At 41.7% G+C, this 24852-nt stretch overlaps 1 long non-coding RNA gene across 2 annotated transcripts in view; it reads left to right on the forward strand.

The window, feature by feature from the left end:
* The window catches only part of LOC110341338, a 57763-nt gene extending 48288 nt beyond the window's left edge, over positions 1 to 9475 (forward strand). Inside the window, exons 2-3 of one of the 2 annotated variants that reach the window (XR_002383240.2) lie at positions 6236 to 6356; positions 8511 to 9475. This is a non-coding gene — a long non-coding RNA (uncharacterized LOC110341338). The remainder of the gene's footprint in view (positions 1 to 6235; positions 6357 to 8510) is intronic. The other variant, XR_002383241.2, reaches the window with a different exon arrangement.
* The last annotated feature ends 15377 nt before the right edge of the window (positions 9476 to 24852 follow it).

Raw genomic sequence — 24852 nt, forward strand, 5'->3', positions numbered from 1 at the left:
ATTATTAATTAATGAGATTATAAATGAAATCATTTTTTAAAAACCCACAATTAGCCGGGCATTTGTGGTGCACACTTTTAATCCCAGCACTCAGGAGGCAGAGGCTGGTGGATATCCGTGAGTTCAAGGCCAGCCTGGTCTACAGAGCGAGTTCCAGGACAGCCTCCAAAGCAATACAGAAAAACCTTGTCTCAAAAAACCAAAAAAAAAAAACCCCAAAATAAAACAAAAAACAAAAACCACAATTTAATTGTATCTTACCATGCTAAAGACTTCTAGTCTCTCAATCTTTTGTCCTCATGAATTAATGATTAGCTGGGCTTGCATTTTTAAGTGATTAATTATTTTCTTCTAGTCAACTCTTCGTATAGTTTCCCTGTCTTTGAATTCATTTGTGAACATGATATCCCTCTTCTCCTCTTCTGTAGACTGGTTGTCCATTGAGTGAATTCTTACCAGCTTGGGAGGTTTTCCAAGTTATGCCTTGGCAGTCATACACAGGGTATAGATACAGAGCCCATCGATACTGTCTAGAAATTGTTAACTAACATCTTGAATCTTCAAATCAAAGAATTTCTTATGGAATTACTTTCTCATCTGTTTAAATCTCATTTTGTGTTCTTTCCACCTTTTAATTAGTTTGGGCACGTTTGCTAGTGCCTTCATAATTTCAACAGTTAAGATCTCCAATATCTACTTCCCTCTTTTCTTTGGCATATGTCTTCAACTTGGTTTTAAGGCTTTTAGCTCAGATTTAAAATAGAAATTATTCTGTCCATTTATATATTTAATTTCTTAGTTATACAAGTCATGCTCTACTGTAAAATCTGTCCTCATTCTTCTCTCCATTTTAGCACCCCCCAGAAGCTCTACTTTATTCAAAGTAGGTTAGATTCGTTCTACTTGATCTTTTTAGCTGCCTGATTCACAGGGATGGCTAGATGCTTTTCCTTGCCTTTTCCTTACAGTTCTGCCCACTGTCATGTTTTCATTCATCTGATTTCTAAGTAAAAAAAGACATCACAATATCATTTTCATCAGCAAAACAGATTGTATCAGTTGCTCTTATCTGTTTATTGGATGACGTAGCTGATTGTATCAACAAAGCTAAATTACCCGAGTTTATCACGTAGGAACTTGGATATGCCAACCCTTCCATAGGAACAACCTTAGTTCGGTGTCTCTGTGAAACAGAATGCTCCCCCCCCACCAGGAAGCCATGTTGTTAGAATTAGATGAGCAACATAGGACCATGATGTTCAATAAGATAATGCAAAAGCCTGTGGTGGAAATTTTCTCCGCTGTTTTCCCTGAGAGAGCCGGGGAATATTGAGTGTCTCAGCAACCAGAACAGGGGCACAGCCAGCGAACAGGTGGCCCAGCTCTCTTCACAGAGGATGACTATTCTGGTTCATAACGGATATACCCAGAGGTGAAATGACAGTACGTTCTGGACTATTTTTTACCAGTAGCTTTCTACATACGTCAAAGAAAAGACTCTTAGAAATGTCTCTTCCCTCCATCCTCTGGCCGTTTCCTGTTAACTGTGATCTCTCTGCAATGCCAGCAGTACGCATACCTCCAAACATGTAGAAGAAAGTGCTCTATCCGTCTAGTTGAGATAATATATAACGATCACAGCACTCCACAGTTACTGTATACTATGTGTGTATATAAATATGTATATATGCGTATAAGTATGTATATACATATGTCTGTATGTCAAATGTGTTACATGCATATACAATCTATACTGTATTTAGTATCCATGTCACTTATTAAACAGAGCCTCCCATGTGGAAGGCATTTAGTGGCCACATGAGTGGGGAGCATGCCCTTTTAATTCACATCTCATTAGTTGTAACTTTGTGGGAGGGTTATCTCTAACTGCACAAGAAACCGTATTTATCAAGGACAACCAACAGGTACAGTGAGTGACCAGTCAGATGTCTAAAATTAATTTTTGACTTTTACTAGGTGTCTAGAGGACAAGGCATGAATTTTACATCATCAGATCCCTCTGGAACCCTATGACTTGCTATTGCCATGATTAAGTACTATAATTGCTAAAAGTAGTTCTGCTGGTATCAGTCATGGACCACAAAACCACACCAGATCTTCTGACTGTCCTGAAACACCATCGTCTCTTCCTCACACAGCAACATAATATTGAAAAGTAAGCTTGGAGCATTGTTCTGTGGTTTAACAGTATTTATTGCTCAGCCTCACTTGTGACTTCTTTAACCATGTAAATTAGTTTTAGCCCATCAAATGATGGCGAGAACTAGAGTACATCCATCCTACACCGTACGTTGGAAGGTATTCTAAACACACAGAACAAGCAAGAGAAGCTGAGGCCCTGGATGGTGTGGAATCTTCCACTCTAGCCTGGAGTCTCGTGACATTTATGTGAGAGAAAACATGTCTACCACACCAAACCTCTCTTTCCCCGGTGTTCTGTTACTAACCCCTGATGGGAATTCTCACCAGTCCCATCACAAGGTGTCAGCATTCCCCTTGCAACTTCACACATACTGTGTGGTTTGACATGAACAGCGTTTCCAGAGAGTAAGTGTCCATGAGCCCATTCCACTGACAAAACTGAGGGCTCAGGGGATATTTAATTGAATTGCCCATAGCTGGTAAGTCACTGTCATTCCAGAACAGATCTTTGGATTTTGAACCACTCATTCTCAATCATCATGCAGCTTGGATGTTGTCCTCCCCCACCCCCCACCAGCCTAATCTCCAGGCTTTGGGCTCAGTCAGAGATTTCACTGCTTGAAGATACACCAAAGACCCCACTGCTGCCTCAGCACAGCTCCCTAACGCGGATTCTTTTGTCTCGAATCTTCCACCAGGACTAGAATTTAACTCTTGAACTCCAATTTCGGTCGGTAGACTGCTTCCTGGTTTCTTCAGCAAAGCCTGCATGCTTATCTCACGATTAAACCCGCTCCCCAACCTTCATAGGCCAATGGAGGAGAGCCTGCCCTGCCTCCCAACCGCATCTCAGGCGGATGGTCCCCTACTTATCAAGTACCACAGTGGCAGAGCTCCCTGCTCTCCTCTCTTCGCACCAGGTCAAAGCCTGGACTACCCTTCAGTATCGCAGTTATGGAGTGCATCACTGAGCACAGCGACAATGAAGGGTTCTGGGTCTAGCTTTCCTGCTAGTTACCTTAGAAGCTGAACGTGATGCCTAACCTGTTCAGGCTTTTGCGTCTTCGGTAAAAGAGGGACAGACTAGGACGCGCTTTGGATGATGCATGCAGTACTAGCACATAGTGCTACTCAAACAGTATGCCAGCCTTTGTCTTGAAGTTTTCATCCTTCTCTTTCTCTCCTCCCTAACCTGATCTCAAAGTCGTGGGTCTCGTGTGTCTCGGCAGTGATACTGGTCAGGTTTTGCAATGGAAACTACTCTAAATCTAATTATCTCTCTTCTTGTCACTTGGCCTCTAATAGATTGAAAGACCCTTAATTAGGAAAGGTTTTTGTCTCATTCACTATCTCCCCTGAAATTCATTGGGTGTACACACATTTTTGTTGTTGTTGTTGTTGCTGTTTTTCTTAGACTCCTGAAGACCATGAAGTCTAAATGATTTATTTTGGAGATGAGAAAATGGAGGTTCAGCTTAAGAATGTGCTGGCGAAGTCAGTAGAGCAGGTTAACAGTGACATAGAGGGGAAGCCTGGGCACATACATCATGTCCATGCCTCGCTATCACTGTTTTCGTAATCTTTCAGATCCAAGGTCGGGTGTTCCCCTCTTGAAAACATTCTTCCAGGGTCAATCATTTCTACTCTGATTCTTCTAGACATCATCAACGACTATATGGTGTTTTTCTCATCGTTTAGTTTCATATGTCATTCCTCTTCTGGGAAATGCAGGATAATCCTCAGAGTCAGTTACTCCCACCATATCTGACAAAGTTTCTAAAAATTGAAAGTTGACAAAAGAATGTGTGTCAAATTTAACTAGAAAGGGTTAAATCCTGTTTACATGGTCTTTATGAATGGTGTGCATACTGGCTGGTCTTTATGTGTGGTGTGCATGCTGGCTGGTCTCTCTTTATGAATGGTGTGTCTACTGGCTGGTATCTATGTATGCTGTGCATACTAACTGGTCTTTATGAATGGTGTGCATACTGGCTGCTCTTTCTTTATGAATGGCTTGCACACTGGCTGGTCTTGTTGTACAGGAGGGACAGGGAGGGTCATAAAATCCCACGTAGGCTCTTTATAGTAAGAGAACATTTGTTAAATTCTTCTTGAGTTCATTATAGATAGACGTGCTCACCCACAGCCTGAAAAGCCATGCTCACCACGTCTTCTGGCAGTGAGAGAATGTCATTGCTGGTAGACACCACTCTCCCCAGTTCATCAGCTGAGCACTGCGAAACCATGGGGACATTACTGGGCATCCCTGTCAGTCAGCTGCACAATGGAGAGTCACTTGCTAAGAACTGGCATTTGGCAGGGTCAAGATTCTTCAGTTTGTCTACACTGAATGTGTCTATACCACAGGTACCAGAAATGGAGCCAAAAGAGAGTGGAGTCCATTGAAGAATTAGTAATTAAGAGGGGAAATGAATACATACAAGTAAATAAACGTATATGTGTGTGTGGACATATAAAACATTCCTCCATAGCAATTCATTATTAATGTTTAAGTTCCAGGCTACGTCGCCTATATACTTAGAAATATACATCTATTGTGGTTGAAAGCTCAGAAATCGTTACTGATAAAGCCCAAGTTTATAAGCCAGTACTAGGCTTGTGATTTACCTTTTATCTTGGAAATAAAGCAAATACGCTATAACATCTATTCTGAATGTATCCAGTGTTTGCCTTTTCTTTATATCTGACTCAGTTCTTTTTGATTGTCCATGCAGTCCTGTCTTGTTAAGGCATCTAGAATGTAAAGGCTTAGGTCTCAAATGCTAAAATGTTTGGTTCATTTGTTTGTTTGTTTTATTTTGCTTGGTGATATTCTATATTATAGGCCTGCCTGGATGTTGCTATGTGAACCAGGCTGGCTTAGAATTCATGATTTTTCTCCTGCCTCTGCCTCCTGAGTGCTAGGGAGTCTGGTATGCACAACCATATCAAGCCTATGTCTAGAATTTAATGCGTCTTTACCTTGATGTGGAACTGGCTAACTCACGGCCCCGTGATGTGTTCTTCATAATGAATGTTCAGAAAAACAGGAAAAGAAAGGAATGGAGAAAGGAAATGAAAGGTGATTTCAAAGTAGAGAGAGAGAAGGAGAGGGGAGGGGGAGGGAGCATTGGGGTAAGGAGCTGATAGGACAAGAGGAGTAGGAAGAAAAGAGAGGAGAGGAAAGGGAGAGGGGCAGGACAGGAGGAAGGAAGGAAGATGGGAGGAAGGAAGACGTGCCGTTTGCTATGCTGGTGATCATCTTAATGTTGTGCCCAAGTACAGAAGACAAGAGTTACCTGTCATAGTGGTGATGCAGGCAGCCGAACAGGATCAAAAACGTCATCCAAGTTGAGCATTATAGATTTGTTCTCCTTTTCTGCCCCATTCCAAATATTTCTTCATATTTCTCAGTGGCAAAAACATGTGAAGGACCAAGTATTATCTAGAATCATGAAGCAGCCAAGTGGTCAATAATAGGGTCTCAAGGACTCTTGTTTCGGCTTGAATCATAATGTCCTTTATAAACATTGATGAATATTGACTGAATTCTTTCCATTAGAACCGCAGGGGGCTAATGACCGAGGAGTGCTACTCAAATGGCTTGGTGAAATGTGGCAAATACCATAAACTATTTTCTTATCAAGTTTTCTACATGCTGTGATAGAATCCAAAGATTAAATATTGATTTAATTCTTATATAACTGCCAAAATTGTTAGACAGAGTTTTAAGGGTGTCTTATACCCACAGAGTACTAAATGACACAGAGTGTCGGGTCTGTGCTGGAAAGAATTTAATCTTGGAGACGCAATGTTCTGTTTGCAATTCCAGGTTCATTGCTATAAAAAATACTAAGTATTGGCTTCTCTAGACTTGTCAAAGTAAGTGAGAACTTGAGATATATTTCAACATATATATATATATGCATATATGTAAGTATATTTCAAGCTGGAGATGATGTGCACAGAATTTTCGATCCACAATTAGCGTTCAGCCTCCTGCAGAAGCTGACTCACTAGAAAAGAGATGTAATCAACTGTGACTGCCCTTTCAAAGTCCTGTTTTTCACAGCAGCTTAAGACCCTACCTGGAAGAGTCAAACCGAGGACAGCCTCAAGTCCAAAGAGTAATGTCGACTGTGTATTTTGACATGGATGGCTGAGAATCCTCTATGCTGTCTTGAAGCACGAAGGTAATTTTGTCTACTGGTGAAAGAACACCTCCGTCTCTCACTTCATTCGGTTATCATTTTACAGTAGGCACCAATGAATCTTCCCCTTCCCAGACTCAGAAAATATAAATACCATATGTACTCAGTCATAAGTGAGTATTAGATGTGAAGCAAAGGATAACCAGGCTATGGAGTCCACAGCCCCAGAGAACCTAGGTAACAAGGAGGGCCCTAAGAGAGACACACGGATCGCCCTGGGAAAGGGAAGTAGATCAGATCTCTCGGTAAATTGGGGGCAGGGGGAAGAGAGGAGGGAGTAGAGGGGAGGGGATGGGGAATGGGGACATGAGGGATCAGGATGGCCAAGTTGGAGGAGCATCAGAGAAAGAGAACAATGAAAGAGAGATCCTAATGGAGGGGGTCATTATGGGTTAGGGAGAAACATGGTGGCAGGGGAACTGCCAAGAATCCACAAGGATGACTCTAGCTAGGACTCGTATCATAGTGGAGAGGGTGTCTGAACTGGCCTTCTCCTGTAACCAGATTGTGGCTACCCTAATTGCCATCATAGAACCTTCACTCAGTAACCGATGGAAGCAGATGCAGAGATCCACAGCCAAGCACTGGACTGAGCTCCAGGAATCCAGCTGAAGCAAGGGAGGAGAGATTGTGTGAGCAATGGGAGTCACGACCATAACAGGGAAACCCACAGAGACAGGTGACCCACGCTCGTGGAAGCTCAGGGACTCTAGACCGACAGTTAGGGAGCCTACATAGGACTGACGTAAGCCCTCTGCATGTGGGTAACAGTTGTGTAGATTAGTCTGTTTGTGGGGTCCCTAGCAGTGAGACCAGGATCTGTCCCTGGTGCATGTATTAGCTTTTTGGAACCTATTCCTTTTGGTTGGGTGCCTCCCTCAGCCTTGATGCATTGGGGGAGCTTGGTCCTGCCTCAATTTGATACGCTGTGCTTACTCTTTCTTTTCTTTCTTTTTTCTTTTTTTGTTGGTTTTTACGAGACAGGTTTCTTTGTATTGTTTTGGAGGCTGTTGGTCCAGCCCTGCCTTGAACTCACAGAGATCCGCCTGCCTCTGCCTCCCGAGTGCTGGGATTAAAGGTGTGTGCCACCACCGCCCGGCGCCATGCTTACTCTTTCTGAGGAGTAGATGGGGGTGTAAAAATGAGGTGGGGGAGCTGGAGTTGAGGAGGGAGGGGAAACTGTGGTTGGTGTGTAAAATAAATAAAAACATTTTAATAAAAAAAGATCAGTTGAAAACAAAACACAAACTTGACAGGATAGCAAAATTTTCTACCACAACCAAATAATAAAATCTCCAAGTTGTACTTTAGCAGAATCCTAGACAAGGGGCAGTGTCTCTTGTCCTTCTTCATGCCTAAATGTGTTCACGTGACAAAGTTCTGGGTGCATCCATAAATTTGTCATCTCTCTGTCTCTCACTGTTTTGCCTCTCTGTCTGTCTGTCTGTCTCTGTCTCTGTCTCTGTCTCTGTCTCTGTCTCTCTCTCTCTCTCTCTCTCACACACACACACACACACCAACATAGGATATCTGAAGCACTTTCCAAAGTGCACATTTCTACTTTTCCTTGTCCATCCTTCCTTCCTATTTAGAATGTGACTCCTGTCATATTTAATTATGAGTAGAGTTCTCTTTACCTTAGCAAAGACCGAGTGGAGAGGAACTCAGCAAGCACACACAGCAGAGTACGTCCCTCCAGAAGACTACTCCTCCCCTCTACAAAGGATTGTTCTTGACGAGTTCTGGGGAGTACTTTGAAATTTCTGTTGTTTTTATTTTTCTTGTTGTTGGTGGTGGTATATTTGTTGTTGAAACACTCACACCTAAACCTAAATCTAACTTAGTTAACCACACAAGGAAAACATGTTTATTAGATCAAGTCTCTCTCAGATTTTGAGCAGTATACTGATGGTGCTCACATCTATATTTAAAAATCAGGTTCAATCTGGGATTTGTTTTCTGCATGGAGTTAAATAAAGGGACACTTTATGGCAAAGATTTCCTTAGCTGGAGGAATTAATCAGGAAAAGTACTAATACAGTTTGCCCAGATGTAGAATGTCCCTGGGGTAAATGGCAATTTTAACCCAGGTTGTTTGTCTGGGATAATGTTATCTGACTTTGATCTGACCCACAGGGAATTGTCCTCGTAAAATGATGCATGATGGATGTCATTGCTAGATGCTTTGACATTTTGGGAAGAAACAGTTTGCAGACATCCTGGCCTGGAGCAACCCCTGCTTCTGCCAGAATACTTACTCACCCAGGACTGCAACAGAAATCTCTCTGTAAAATATTGTAGACGAGAAAGAAATTAATGCAAGACCCGTTATCACTCAGAGAAAGCAACCGGATGGCAATGGCTACTCCCCAGTACAAGCATTCAAGCTAACAGTTTCCCAGACTCCAAGAAGATCAAGGGGACTACAAACCCATTTTAGGGGGCATTAAATTAAGTCCAATATTTTATCTTTATAGGATATATATTCTCCAGAGAGCTTCAAAAATGCCAATGGTTAACGGCGTCTAATGTTCTGGAGATATATATGATATTTATATATATATATACATATAATGCAATTTATGTCTGTTCACTATGGTATTCTAAACCTGGCACAGAACATAGAACCTTTCTGACAGGTGGCTTGAATGCCTGTTTCCCAAGATTGATTTAAAATATTAGACATGAATACCCAAGAAGGATTTGTACAGGACTACTGCTAACGATGGGAAGTTTAAGCTTTCCCCTATTTCTCCAAGATCAAGACACGAGTCTGTCCCATTTTCCCCAGCGTTGTGAATTGTCCCAATGCTCTTATCTGCTCAGTTTGAAATATAAATATTGCTTGATGTTTAAAAATCACGCTTCTCAGGTGATTTGTGTGCTGGCCTCTCAGAAATATTATTCCTGTCCCCCTTGTAATCAATTTTATGCAAATGATTCTCAAAACGTGTCAAGCTCTGGAGTTACTTTCATGAGTTAAATCAGATGTGTTCTGCCCATGTTGCATATAATATGATATAAAACATGAAAATCAGACAGTATTTTCATCTTAATTTCCCTTCCTATTTCAGTCTGTGTGTCTGCCTCAATTAATGACTATGGCGCCATTTTAATTTCTAGGATACAGATTACAGATGCTACAATCTATTCCCCTAGCCCAAGACCTCATCTCAGCCCTCATAGCCACAGCCACTGATTTACCCCAAAGTCAAAGGCAAGGAACTCTCTGGGATGCTGTGGCAGATGCAGAGGCCAGCAAGAGTGTTCCCAGGGACACCAAAGGGCAGATTCCAGAGCTTGCAACTGTACACAGACAGTAGCTCCTGTGTTTATCTACAGGTTTTCATTCTGGTAAACTTTGTTCTCCACATAAATTTTCCTTTGCCCATCATCATAACTCAGTCTCAGTCTCCTTTCAATTTAAAAACCTTGCATCTTTCTGCAGGCACAAGTTTCCAAAAAAATTAATCCAGCTGGTTATTCATCTATTAAAGAAATAAAGTTCGTTACCTCTCTACTGCACTCAAAGAGAATCCATGTTTCTGCCTTAAGCATGTATCTAAGTACAATAGATATTGTCTTATCAGTGAAAATTGGTGAGTACAGTTACCTATACACAGTCTAGACAATGGAATGTACAGTTCCTGCCCTTCTGAAATCTCTAGATTGAACATTGTGTGACCACAAACAGAATTAAACGTGATATCCCCAAAATCTAGGACCATTATGGGGTAACAATAAGAAAATTAAGTCAACCTCTCGATAGTGACTCAAAAGCAATTCCAATCTTCACACGTTATTCTTACAAAATATGACCAGAAATTCAATTTACGTCCTGCTGTAACACTCCACACAATATATTTTCCTCCCTTGCCCACTAAAATTCCACTTTCTCTGGAAATGTTGTAGAGTCTATTGTTTGCTAACTCCTTCAAATTCTTCCCTTGTGTTCCCAAGTAGCATTTCAGTTTTTCTTTCTGGCTTCAAAATATAAGAGTTTTGATTTGTACTGTGTGTGTGTGTGTGTGTGTGTGTGTGTGTGTGTGTGTGTGGTTTTTTAATCTATTGCTCATATTCAGCAACATAAAAGCAAATCTAGGAATTGATCCTTTTCTGTAACCTTGCTAGTTCTGACGGATTACCTTTTGTTCTACAAAAAAATAATTGCAAGAGTAGTGCCTGCCACAGAAGGAAGCCCTTTTTAGTTGAAAAAAAAAATGGTAGGAAGACAGTTTTCAAATGTTTACCTGTTAAAAACATTTTTTCTTAAAATTAAAAGAAAATTTGCCAAGGGGCTCCATGGCTATAATTGTCTGTTCTAGAAGAACAAGGAGGTACGGCATGCCAACCAAACTTGGCTCTCAGAAGGGATGGGGACGGGAGCTGAGCTGAGAGAATGAGTTCATTTGCAGAGATCAAGGTCAAGAGAGCATCCCTCTTAAAGCGGGAGATAGACTAGACCCGGGATTCAAGCAGTGGCGGTGCCTTAATCCCAAGGCTGGAAGTGTGTGGTCCGTACGAACACGTGATTCTCCTTGGGAGCCGCAGACCGCTACGAAAAATAGGAGGTGGTAGACCTCCTGGTCCAGGTGTGAATCCAGACTCATAAGGGGCCAGGGAATTCTGGAACATTGGCAAAAGAGACCCATGAGGTAACCGTAACCCACAGCTGTAGCTTCCCAGGTGTGTGTGTAGGAGGAAAGGTAGGGTGTGTATCTGTCTGCCTCTGTCTGTCTGTCTGTGGCTCTATATCCGTGTCTGTGTGTGTGTTTAGAAACAGCAGAAACGATATATCAAGAGTCACACAGAGACCTGGGGATTTCAGATGTGTCAGGTAATTAGAAATGACCATCATTTTCACCTCCTGTGTCCCGAGCTAGACTGGTAGATGCTTTTTTTAAATTTTATTTTGCTTTTTTGTTTTTAATTTAAATTAGAAACAACATTATTTTAGGTATCATTCCCAGATCCCTCTCCTCCCCATCCTCCCATGCTCCCCACCAAGGCCCCCCAACCCATCCCCCATCCACTCCCCAGGGAAGGTGAGGCCTTCCATGGGGATCATCAAAGTCTGTCAAGTCATTTGGAGCAGGGCATAGGCCCTCCTCTGTGTATCTAGGTAAGAGAGTATCCCTCCATGGGAAATGGGCTCCCAAAGTCCATTTGTGCACTAGGGATCAATGCTGGTTCCATTGCCAGAGGCCCCATAGACTGCCCAGGCATCCTAACTGACACCCACATTCAGGGGGCTTGGTTTGGTCCTATGCTGGTTCCCTAGCTGTTAGTCTGGGGTCCGTGTGTTCTCAATTGATCCGGTCAGCTGTTTCTGTGAGTTTCCCCAACACAGTCTTGCCCAATTTGCTCATCACTCCCCCCCCTCTCTACAACTGGACTCCAGGAGTTCAACTTAGTGTTTAGCTGTGGGTGTCTACTTCTGTTTCCATCAGCTACTGGACGAAGGCTCTAGGATGGCATTTGAAGTAGTTATCAGTGGCTGTGGTGGCATATGCCAGTAGGATTTGCTGGTAGGTGCCTTTTTAGAAAGTTAGCCTTCCTCACTAGAAGGAAGGGAGACAGCAATTCAAATGAACTTAAGACCGTTATTTTACAGTGGGACAGTTTTAATTTTATAAAATTTGCTTTGCCACATTACAAACCATTTCTTTTTTTATAATAAAAAACTCCAGGAAAATTTTACAAAATGTTGATTTATTTTAAGTTCTTTTGCTGTTATTGCTGCCATAATTTTGTTTTGAGATGGGGTCTCGGGTATCCCAAGCTGGCCTGGAACTAGCTGTGTAGCCAAAGAGGATCTTGATCTTTGGATACCAACTGAGCTACGTCTCCACCTGTATCTTAAAATCTTTACTAAAAAAATTATTAAGAGCACATTAAGTGTACTTCATATGAAAGACTTTGATTTAGTCATTCATTGAAGAATTGCTAAGTGCTCAGAAAATACAAGTGAATACAAAGCCCAGAAATAGTGTCTGTCTTTTGATTCTTGTTGCCCAGATGCTCTCAATCTATAAGATGTTGGTATTTCCAACTCAATAGAAACTATAATAAGTAAAAACATTTCAAGATAAACTCCTACCAAAAAATATTGCTGCTTTCCTCCCTCTTTTCTTATTGTTAATCAGTGGTATCTGATGCTTGTGTATACAAGCTCATTATAAATGGTCTCTGGGACTCTGGAGAAGATGCGCAGATTCTTTCTCATATCTCTGAATTAGTTTTCCCTTAAAAACACTTACCCTTAAATGCACGACTTTTATAGCTTTGGGAGTCACTGCTCTCCTGACAGTGGCTTGGGGGCAGGAAGGCTTGGTTTAATCAAAGGCTAAGTTGGCAGCTGGTTCTGTGTCATACACCAAATTTCTTTGTGACTCTAGGCTTACCATTTAAGTGCCTGAAGCCCAATTTAATAATCTGTAAGGTGACAATATGTTACTAGATGTTATAGAAGATTTTTTTTTTGGTGTTTCAAGACAGGGTTGCTCTGTATTGTTTTGGAGGCTGTCCTGGAACTCACTCTGTAGACCAGGCTAGCCTTGAACTCAAAGAGATCCGAATACCTCTGTCTCCTGAGTGCTGGGATTTAAGGCGTGTTCCACCAACGCCCAGCTTCAGGAGATCCTCTTATGTAAAAAAAATATATATTATAATATTACTCCCAGAGTAAATCTTTATCAGGTCTGAGACTTCTGGTCTGTACCTATAATCTCAGTTGTCTTTGCAGTATTTTTATTTTGATGCCCAATAACCTGAAATTTACTGTACAGACAAGTAAAGAGAATACAAAATAATTCATTTCCAATCAAACTTGCTCTGTTTTATCCTTCTCATCATCAGTATTTTGACTCCTAATATACTTTTTCTATTCTTTTTTTTTTTTTTTTTTTGGTTTTTCGAGACAGGGTTTCTCTGTGGCTTTGGAGGCTGTCCTGGAACTCGCTCTGTAGACCAGGCTGGCCTCGAACTCACAGAGATCCGCCTGCCTCTGCCTCCCTAGTGCTGGGATTAAAGGCGTGTGCCACCAACGCTCAGCTCTTTTTCTATTCTTTTAGATCCATGATTCACTAGTTTTGCCTCCTTCCTACTCCAAACTCAAACAATTTTTAAGGGATACCCATTTGTCTCCAAAGTCAAACAAAAACTTTCTTGGCATTTATAAGAATCTCTATTTATTTTTTCAGTCAACACCATACTTAACAAGCAAACATTACTTTGGATCTACCCTACAACTAAAATATTGATCGAGTTTCTGAATTTGCTTTCAGGAACAGGTAAATAGTGAACTTCCTTTCAGAATGTAGAGTCACTTTTCCCATCCTGCTCCTTTCTCGTTGATATCTGGATTCCATTATAAAGAAAGAAGTAAAGTAACGTCCTGATTATTAGGTTATGCCTCTTTCCCAAGTCCCACAAACTAGGAACGTACAGGCTATGGCTGCAGGAGAAAGATTCAGAGGGGGGACCACAGAATACAGAGTAGGGTGATGCTGACTTAGATGCTGGTAGGTTTTCCTAGTTTTCTTTTTTCTTTCTTTTCGTCTTCCTTTGCCTTTTTCTTTCTTGAACTTCTCTTCAAAACATGGAGTTTACCAAGGAGCCATTAAGATATCTGAGGGCATCTACTTGATAACGGTTTTAGTGAGAAAACAAATCAGGCTATGTTAATGCCAGCATGCTGTGCGGGGAGAAGGATCTACCAAACCACTCCAGAACCAGAAATAGAATCTATTCTGTCATCTGGGATGCAGGGGGACAGGGTAGAGACCAAAGAACAAACACATTTCTCTATTTCAAAACACAGCCTTCACCTGGAAAGAGTATTTGGCTGTTCACAGGTGCCTCCTACACACATTTTCAAGAAGAGCTACTTTTAAAAATCCTTATATTTTTATCACAAAATCTTAGACCTGGTAAATACAAGATGTCCCCCAGAAAAGAGAAACATTTGGATGTAACACCTGTCTCGTTGTTTTTTTGGTGTATGGCCGTCCGTTATCATTGCTTAATGAGGCAGAATCCCTTCTAAAATAGAAACGAAGACAGGAATCGCATTATAATTATCTATTTGTAACATATTTGATGTAGGCAGGTAGGTAAACACAGAGTGGCTAAAACATTCAGCAAACAGTACTTTTTTTTAATAAAAGGGTACCTTTTGTACCCAGAAAGTTATATTTTTCCTCCTTTTCTGAAATAGAATTATCCTCCCATCAGCATCCAAACAAAATTAACCTAACGTGAATCAACCATTGTCCCCTCTAGTTCTTGGTCATCCAAGCAGTGCCGGGTATAGGTTCCCTCCAAGGGAGGTCACCTTAAGTCAAAACAGACATTGGTTGGTTACCCTTGCAAGTTTTTTGTTGTTGTTTGTTTTTGTTTTTGTTTTTGTTTTGTGAGACAGGGTTTCTCTGTATTGTTTCGGAGGCTGTCGGTCCAGCCTGGCCTCCAACGAACAGAGATCCACCTGCCTCTGCCTCCAGAGTGCTGGGATTAAAGGCGTGCACCACCAACGCCTGGCCCCCTACAAGTTTTGTGCCACCATTGCCCTAGGTGCCCTAGGCAGGACAGGATTGCACATCAAAGGTTTTGTGATGGGGTTGATGCCTACCTTTCTCTGTTGGTAGCCTGCAGAGTGCCTTCCCACATCAGAGACAGTTAACATAGATGGGGTGAAGGTTCTATGTAGGCACCAGGTCTACCCCTCTCCATGTCTAGCAAGTTACGTGACCTAGAGTAAAACCAAACACTGCTGGTCTTTAAAAATGACTCATAACGATGCTGTGCTATACGGATACATCCGTCCTTTGTTCAACCGTCGTCGGAGAAGCTTCCTTCTGCAGCAGGTGGGAACACATCCAGAGAACCCACGGACAGACATTAGGTGGATGAACTGACCTTGGAGCACACAGCTATAAATGGGATGTCTCCAAATTCCTCCCCTCAGTGTTCAGGCAAGCATTCATTAAAGTAGGCAGAAGGAGTGGGGGAGCCAGAGGGAATGGAGGACACCAGGAGAACAAGGGCTCTAAATCATCTGAGCACAGCTCACACGACCTCACAGAGACAGAAGCAGCATGCCCAGGGCCTGCACCAGGTCCTCTGTGCTTATATTATGGCTTCCACTTTAGTGATTTTTATGAGATTCCCGAATGCATGAGTGAGTGGGTCTCTTATTCTTGTGCCTTCTCTTGGGCCCTTTTCTTATGTTGTGTTGTTTTGTCCAACCTAACGTGATGGTTTTTGTTTTGTCTTACTATATTTGTTTTTGCTGCGTTTTGTTGTTATCTCTCAGAAACCTGTTTGTTTTCCTAATGGGAGACAGAAAGGGAGTATGGGTCAATGAGAGGGAAGGTGGGGGAGGAGCTGGGAGGAGTGGGGGAGGAGCTGGGAGGAGAGGGGGAGGAGCTGGGAGGAGTGGGGGAGGAGCTGGGAGGAGTGGGGGAGGAGCTGGGAGGAGTGGGGGAGGAGCTGGGAGGAGTGGGGGAGGAGCTGGGAGGAGCTGGGAGGAGTGGGGGAGGGGGAACTGTAAGCAGGATCTACTGTCGGAGGAAAGAATCTATTTTCAGTAAAAGGAAGAGGAGAAGGAAAACAGTCAAACTGAGCCACTCATTGCTCACAGCTGCCTTCCCTGAAGTCACATAGGCTTCCACGGTAATCTACCAAGCGCGTTCAGCCATTCCACATGGCCACGGGGCTGTTGCCCTCCGCCTACGAAGTCCTCACGTGACAATCCCTCCGTGAAGGTATAGAACACAATTTTGAAAACATACGTCTCCTCATATTCTATATAAGTTTATGATTTTGTGTTAGCCCGCACTCATGGCTGTTTTGATTTTCCTCAACATTTACCTAGAAGGGGACATTGAGTGGCATATGTGTTTTTGGTGTGGAATGCCATGGGCAATCAAATAAGTAATAATAATTACAAATATATATTTATGTCCTTTGATGTATATCAAATACAATAATTCCATGAAACCAGTAACCCCATGTACTGTGCACTCAGTTGGTATATAAAATAACAGCATATTTTATAACTGTAGGGGTTTGAAAGAAAATGGCTCCCATAGCTTCTAGAACTTGGTCCCCAGTAGGTAGAACTCTTTAGGAAGGATTAGGAGGTGTGGCCTTGTTGGAGGAAGTATGTCACTATGGATGGGCTTTGAGGTTTGAAAAGACCATGCGATTTTCTCTCGTCTCTGTCTCTGTCTCTTTCTGTCTCTCTGTCTCTCTGTCTCTCTCTCTCTCTGCCTCTCTCTCTCTGCTTAGTTATGATTGTATCTTAAGATACTAAGACACAAGCTTCCTCAGACTCTTTTTCCTGCTCTTGGAACCCTTTTCCTCCTACTGGGTTGCCTTGTCCAGCCTTAATAAAAAGGTATGTGTCACACTGCATTGTAACTTCTTACGCTGTGCTTGGTTCATGTCCTTGGGAGGCCTGCTCTTTTCTCAAGGGAAATGGAGGAGAAGTGGACATGGGGGAGAGGGAAGGTGAGGAATGAGATGAGTGGCGGGAGGAGAAACTACAGTTGGGATATCATCGTTGAAGGAAGAATTAAAAAATAATGTAAGCTCTCAGCTACTGGCCCAGCTCCATGCCTGCCTTTTGCCATACTCCCTGCCGCAATAGTCATGGATTCAAATTCTGAAACTGTAAACACAAAGCATGTTTTTTTCTCTGTAAGTGGCCTTGGTCATGGTGTCTCATCACGGCAATAGAAAGCAACTAATACAACAATAGCATGTTTTTTAATGAAAAAGATCTAATAGGCATTGTTTTTTATTCTAAATTTAGACAATAAATTTCCACGTCGTTATTAATTGTTAAATTAGTTGCAGATTTTTAAATTGAGCTTCTTAAAAGATTGAAAAGCGCCGGGCAGTGGTGGCGCACGCCTTTAATCCCAGCACTCGGGAGGCAGAGGCAGGCGGATCTCTGTGAGTTCCAGACCAAGCCTGGTCTAGTGAGCGAGTTCCAGGACAGGATCCAAAACAATACAGAGAAACCCTGTCTCGAAAAAAAACAAAACAAAACAAAAGATTGAAAAGCTAATTTATATCCTTCGTTTCCTAGAGATTATTATATGGATGGATGTCCAGTTTTGCTGAATAAATTTTCTGCATCCATTGAGATGATCTAACCATTTTTCTTTTGCTATAAACTTTCTATTGCTATAAACGTATATAATTTATTAAGGAGGAATTATTTAATTTTGAAAAAATTTCAGAGATTACAGGCTCCACTGCTTTAGGACCCAAGTTAAACTAACCAGTATGGAAAGGGACTATAGAGTGGGAAAAAAAACTGTTCTGCTTTTGATAGCTGGGGGGAAAAATAAAGATGGGGACAAAGTTCTACTGTCCTCTTCAAGGATTCATACCCTTTTTTTCCTCACTTCTTACCTAATTTGTTTCCACTAGACCCTAGTTTGTCAAAGTTCTAGCATCCCCTATAGCACCTCGAGCCCTGTAAAATGTTCCACCTGCCACTTACAGCACCTAGAACCCTGTAAATGCCTCGACCACCCACTTACAGCATCTAGAACCCTATAAAAGACTCCACCATCCACTTACAGCACCCAGAATTCTGTGAAAGGCTCTACCATTCACTTATTGCACGTAGGACTCTGAAACAGTTCTACCATCCACTCATAGCATCTAGAACCCCATAAAGGTTCCACCATCCACTCATAGCACCTAGAACCCCGTAAAGGTTCCACCATCCATGTAAAGCACTAGAAACCTGTGAAGGTTCTACCATCCACTTACAGCACCACAGGCTGGAAAACAGACCTATGCCCTTGGAGAATAATTTAAGTTCCAAACTATTACAATGTTACTTACCAGCCTCCCCCCACTCCCCACCCCCACCGTTAGAGTATAACACTCTGTCTTATGAAGGAGGGACAAAACCTCCTCTTCTCTCACTCATCACCTTTTCTGCAGAGTTCATGATAATAAAATAGTAATGAAGAAATACTGAATGTCTTAGGATCCTGTTATCCAAACCATTTTCATTTCCCTTATATACATACTCAATTGGAAATAAAATTAGGATGAGTTCCTTGAAGCATGGAGTTCAAGAAGAATCTCATCTTAATTAATGTGTGAACAACGTAGTGTTGAATTTGCAAGAAGATCTAGCATCCAGCACAGAGTCCTCCCAAAGCAGTCAACATTCTCGTGGAGTTTCAGAAACATTTCCATCACCAGATTGCCCGACTTTAGAAGCATTTAGGTCAACAGAGCCTGGTTCCTTTTATGACTCATATAAGGGTTATATAAATTGTTAGCCATGGTGTATGACTGTGCTTGAAATGAAAATTATTTCAGAAAATGGAATTGCTGTTGTTTTTCCAACTTCATAATTTGAGCTTGGGTTCGGATATAAGAGAGGAAAGGGAGGCTTTTAAGGTAATTTTATTGTTATTTACTACTAGATCAGCTTTTTCCTGATTGTTTAGATTTGCATGTTCCAGTGTCACCTGTGATACACTATATATCTTTTCCTCTAAAATAGTGAAGCATGATGTCTCATTGATGTTGGTTTCTCATTGATTTTCAAATGGCATTCATTGCTTCCTGTCGTATTTGAAGAGCTGTCACCGTCAACATTCACCACTAGCCAGTTACTCAGACTACTGTTAGAATCCACGTTGCAATGTGAAAATGCAGCAGGGTTGACAATTAAAACACAACTCCAGTAGCTCAAGTTCAATCATAGAGATATAAAATGAGATGTTTCTCGTGACTGAATTGTCAGGAAATGGAGTTTTGCTGAGTGATGAGAGTGTGAATTCTCTAACCTCATTTTTGATTGTCCTCTGTTCTAGCTGTAGAACCTCACTGTGATTCCAGGCTCTTTGTTCAGTTCCCGTCTGTACACATTTTCACAATGCTTTTAGTAAAATTTCACCATACAGCCCTGGAGCTAAGGCTCTCCCTTCGTAATGAGCACTCTAACAGTAGGAGCAGGAGCTGCTGTCCAGCAGCTCGCCACGGGTTGCCATGTAGACAGTGGAGCCCTCTGGAGTCTGCTCTGTTCTGATCCTACAGTTTGTTCTGTACAATCGCCTTAGGGCTTTTCCTCTTGTATTCTCTGCTTTGGGTGTATACTGACCTATTCTGAATTCTGCTTTCATGGCTAAATTTCCACTTCGTATATCAGGATGTATCCTTTCTCTTTCAGGTTTTGTGAGGTTTTCTAATTCTTCACTTCTTTCTTTCCTATTTAGCAATATGATAGAAATGCCCAATTCATTAGCTCCGTGTCATCCAGTTTGTCCTGAATTAATCTGTGCCTCATTCTATTAATAGTAGCTTGGCATTTATACTTCCTAATCCTCAAATATGTATATTAGCAGCTAAGATCTGCATATAAGGGAGAACACGCAGTGTTTGTACGTTTGAACCTACGTTAGCTTACTTAATGAAATATTTTTCTGTTTCACACAGTTCAACATAAATATACTCCCTTTATAAATGGTGAGTTTCTGAGAGTATTAATTTGCATCATGCATGTCAGTTATCTTTTAAATTTTTTTATTTAAATTAGAAACAAGCTTGCTTCACATGTCAATCCTAGCTCCCTCTCCTTCCCCTCCTCCCCTACTCCCCCAGCCTCCCCAAGCCCCCACCCAATACCCACTCTGTTCCCCAGGAAGGCTGAGTCCCTCCATGGGGGATAACCAGAATCTGTCGTTTCATCCAGGGCAGGGCCTAGGCCTTCCCCCCAAGAGTCCAGGCTGAGAGTGCATCTCTCATTGTTAGATGGGCACCCAAAGTCCATTTGTATGCCAGGGATAAATACTGATCTACTACCCAAGGCCCCATAGATTGCCTAGGCCTACTCACTGACACTCGCATTCAGGGGATCTGGATCAGTCCCATGTCAGTTATCTTAAGATCTCTGTCAAACAATAAACATTTACCCCCAATGGCAGATGTATAGAGAGTCAGATTGTACCATTTCCCCTTAGAACAACTGTTTAGTAGGAACATACAAATACTATTTAATCTTGAGCAAGCACCTTCCAGTTCTAGGTATATCTACGTATGCCAGATCACTCACTTTACTCTCAAACTCTGTGAGTTTGTGTTCAGCAAACCGATGATCAAGCTGGAGATTAGAAACAGCTCACGAGTTATGACAATCACTCAGCTAGAGCTGGGGTTTAAGCCTCGGGGCTCCTAAATCTAAGTCCAGCACTTACTTTTCTATAGACTGCCTATCACTCAAAACAGAAGGGAGATAAAGACGTTTGGTGACTACCTGTCTCTGTCAAGATTCTGATTTTAAACTGTCCTTGGTTCACCTGTTCCTAAGCTTTTTCCATCCATAAATTATTTGCCACTTAATGGAGCTGTTTTTTTTTTTAATCATTTTTTATTTTAATTTTAAATAGCTTGTTTCACATGTCAATCCCAGTTCCCTCTCCCTCCCCTCCTCCCGCACTCCCCTTCCACCCTCCCTCCCACCCTATTGCCAAATCCCTCCACATAGGGGATGTCTAGAGTCTATCATTTCACTCTTGGTAGGGTCAAGGCACTCCCCTAAGAGTCCAGGCTGAGAGAGCATCTCTCTTTGTGCCATAGGCACATGAAGACAGATTGTATACCAGGGATAGACACTGATCCACAGCTCAGAGCCCCATAGGTTGCCCAGGCCTTCTCACTGACACTCACATTTGGGGGGTCCAGATCAGTCCCATTCTGGCCTCCCCACTGTCGGTCTGGGGTCCAAGAGCACTCCCCTGTTCAGATCAGCCGTCTCTGCTGGTTTTGCCAGCCCATTCCTTGCCAATTTGCTCATCACTCCTCTCTCTCTGTCACTGGGTTCCTTGGGTTCAGTTCAGTGCTTAGTTGTGTGTTTGCCTCTGCTTCCATCAGTCCCAGGATGAAGGCTCCCGGATAGTTATAGACATCAAGTTCATTATCAGGAATGGGCATTCGAGGTGGTCCTTCCACTATTGCTTAGCTTGCCAATTGATGTTATACCTTTAGATCACTCGAGGTCACTCTGGTGCCTGATCTGTCTTCGATCCTATGATTCCCTCTTCCCCCTATTTTACCCCCACCCCTCAACTTCCTGTTCCCCCATGACCAACTCCCTTCCTCTTTACCCCCTCTACTCTTCCCAGGTCCCACTACCCCCCCTCGCCCTGTTCCCCATCCATTCAGAGGATCTTGTCTCCATCCTCTTCTCTTGGGTACTATGCATATATGCATATCTTTTAGGTTCTTTCCTGTTTCCCAGACTCTCTATCTGTGGAAGTGCAGACTGGCACTATCCTGATCCATATTTAAAATCCATATATGAGTGAGTACATACCATGTTTGTCTTTTTGCGACTGGGTTACCTCACTCAGGATGGTTTCTTCCAGTGCTATCCATTTCCCTGCGAATTTCAAGATTCCATTGTTTTTTTCTGCTGAGTAATACTCCATTGTGTAAATGTACCACATTTTCTCTATCCACTCTTCAGTTGAGGGGCATCTAGGTTGCTTCCAGGTTCTGGCTATTACAAACAATGCTGCTATGAACATAGTGGAGCAGATGCCCTTGTTGTATGAACCTGCCTCATTTGGATAAATGCCTAAGAGTGGAATTGCTGGGTCTAGTGGTAGATTAATTCCCATTTTCCTGAGGAATCTCCATACTGATTTCCAAAGAGGCTGTATGAGTCGGCATTCCCACCAGCAATGGAGGAGTGATCCTCTCTCTCCACATCCTCTCCAGCATAAATTGTCTTCGGTGTTTTTGATTCTAGCCATTCTGACAGGAGTAAGATGGTATCTCAGAGTTGTTTTGATTTGCATTTCCCTGATGGCTAAGGATGTTGAGCACTTTCTTAAGTGTCTCTTGGCCATTTTAGCCTCCTCTACTGAGAATTCTCTATTTAGCTCTGTACCCCACCTTTCAAGTGGATCCTTTGGTGTTTTGGAGACTTGTTTCTTGAGTTCTTTGTAAATTTTGGAGATTAGCCCTCTGTCAGATGTAGGGTTAGTGAATATCTTTTCCCATTCTGTGGCCTGCCTTTTTGTCTTTTTGATTGTGTCCTTTGCCTTACAAAAGCTTTTTAGTTTCAGAAGGTCCCATTTGTTAATTGTTGATCTCAGTGCCTGTGCCACTGGTGTTATGTTTAGGAAGTGGTCTCCTGTACCAACTCGTTGAAGAGTATCTCCCACTTTCTCTTCTAAAAGTTTCAGTGTGGCTGGATGTATGTTGAGATCTTTGATCCATTTGGACTTAAGTTTTGTACAAGGCGATAAACATGGATCTATCTGCAGTCTTCTGCATACCATTACCCAGTTATGCCAGCACCATTTGTTGAAGATGCTTTCTTTTTTCCACTGTACAGTTTTAGCTTCTTTGTCAAAAATCAGGTGTTCATAGGTGTGTGGGTTAAAATTAGGGCTTTCGATTCGGTTCCATTGGTCTACCTGCCTATTTTTGTGCCAATACCAAGCTGTTTTCAGGACTATAGCTCTATAATAGAGCTTGAAATCAGGTATGGTGATGCCTCCTGAAGTTCCTTTATTGTATAGGGATGTTTTGGCTATCCTGGGCCTTTTGTTTTTCCATATAAAGTTGATTAATGATCTTTCCAGGTCCTTGAAGAATTGTGATGGAATTTTGATAGGGATTGCATTGAATCTATAGACTGCTTTTGGCAAGATTGCCATTTTTATTATGTTGATCCTACCAATCCAAGAGCATGGGAGATCTTTCCATTTTCTGGTATCTTCTTTGATTTCTTTCTTCAAAGACACAAAGTTTTTGATATACAGGTCTTTCACTTCCTTGGTTAACATTATCCCCAGATATTTGATGCTGTTTTTGGCTATTGTAAAAGGTGATGTTTCTCTGATTTCTTTCTCAGTCACTTCATCATCTGTATATAATAGGGCCACTGATTTTTTTGAGTTTACCTTGTATCCTGCCACTTTGCTGAAGCTGTTTATCAGCTCTAGGAGTAACCTTGCGGAGTTTTTTGGGTCACATATGTAAACTATCATATCATCTGCAAATAATGAAAGCTTGACTTCTTCTTTTCCTATTTGTATCCCCTTTATCTCCTTTTGTTGTCTTATTGCTGTAGCTAGAACTTCAAGTACAATATTGAAGAGATATGGAGAGAGTGGACAGCCTTGTCTTGTTCCTGATTTTAGAGGAATTGCTTTGAGTTTCTCTCCATTTAGTTTGATGTTAGCTGTTGGTTTACTGTATATTGCTTTTATTATGTTCAGGTACGTTCCTGTTATCCCTGATCTCTCTAGGACCTTTATCATGAAGGGGTGCTGGATTTTGTCAAAGGCTTTTTCAGCATCTAGTGAGATAATCATGTGGTTTTTCTTTCGCAGATTGTTAATATGGTGGATTACATTGATAGATTTTCTAATGTTGAACCATCCCTGCATTCCTGGAATGAAGCCTACTTGATCATGGTGGATGATTTTTCTGATGTGTTCTTGAATCCGGTTTGCAAGTATTTTATTGAGTATTTTTGCATCAATGTTCATGAGGGAAATTGGTCTATAGTTCTCTTTCTTAGTTGTGTCTTTGTGTGGCTTGGGTATCAAGGTAATTGTAGCCTCGTAGAAAGAGTTTGGCAGTGAGCCTCCTGCTTCTATAGTGTGGAATACTTTGACGAGTATTGGAATGAGCTCTTCTTTGAATTTCTGGTAGAATTCTGCACTGAAGCCATCTGGGCCTGGGCTTTTTTTGTTTGGGAGACTTTTGATGACTGCTTCTATTTCATTAGGGGTTATAGGTCTGTTTAGATTATTTATCTGTTCTTGATTTAGTTTTGGCAAGTGATATCTATCCAGGAAATTGTCCATTTCCTTTAAATTTTCAAATTTTGTGGAGTACAGATTTTCAAAGTATGCCCTGATGATTCTCTTGATTTCCTCAGAGTCCGTTGTTATGTCCCCTTTCTCATCCCTGATTTTGTTAATTAGCATGTTCTCTCTCTGTCTTTTGGTTAGTTTGGACAGAGGTTTGTCTATTTTGTTGATTTTCTCAAAGAACCAACTCTTTGTTTCATTGATTCTTCTCAATGTTTTCCTGGTTTCTACTTGATTGATTTCAGCCCTCAATTTGATTATTTCCTGGCGTCTGCTCCTCCTGGGGGAGTTTGCTTCTTTTTGTTCTAGAACATTCAGCTGTGCTATTAATTCTCTAGTATGACTGTTCTCCAGTTTTTTCATGTGGGCACTTAGTGCTATAAACTTTCCTCTCAGCACTGCTTTCAAAGTGTCCCATAAGTTTGTGTATGTTGTGTCTTCATTCTCATTGAAATCGAGGAAGTCTTTAATTTCTTTTTTTATTTGTTCCTTTACCCAGGGATGGTGCAATTGTGCATTGTTCAATCTCCATGAGTTTGTAGGGTTTCTGCGATTTGTGTTATTGTTGAATTCTAATGTTAATGCATGGTGGTCTGATAAGATGCAGG

The sequence above is a fragment of the Mesocricetus auratus genome, unplaced genomic scaffold (assembly GCF_017639785.1).
Source record: "Mesocricetus auratus isolate SY011 unplaced genomic scaffold, BCM_Maur_2.0 Super-Scaffold_100023, whole genome shotgun sequence".
Lineage (NCBI taxonomy): Eukaryota > Metazoa > Chordata > Mammalia > Rodentia > Cricetidae > Mesocricetus > Mesocricetus auratus.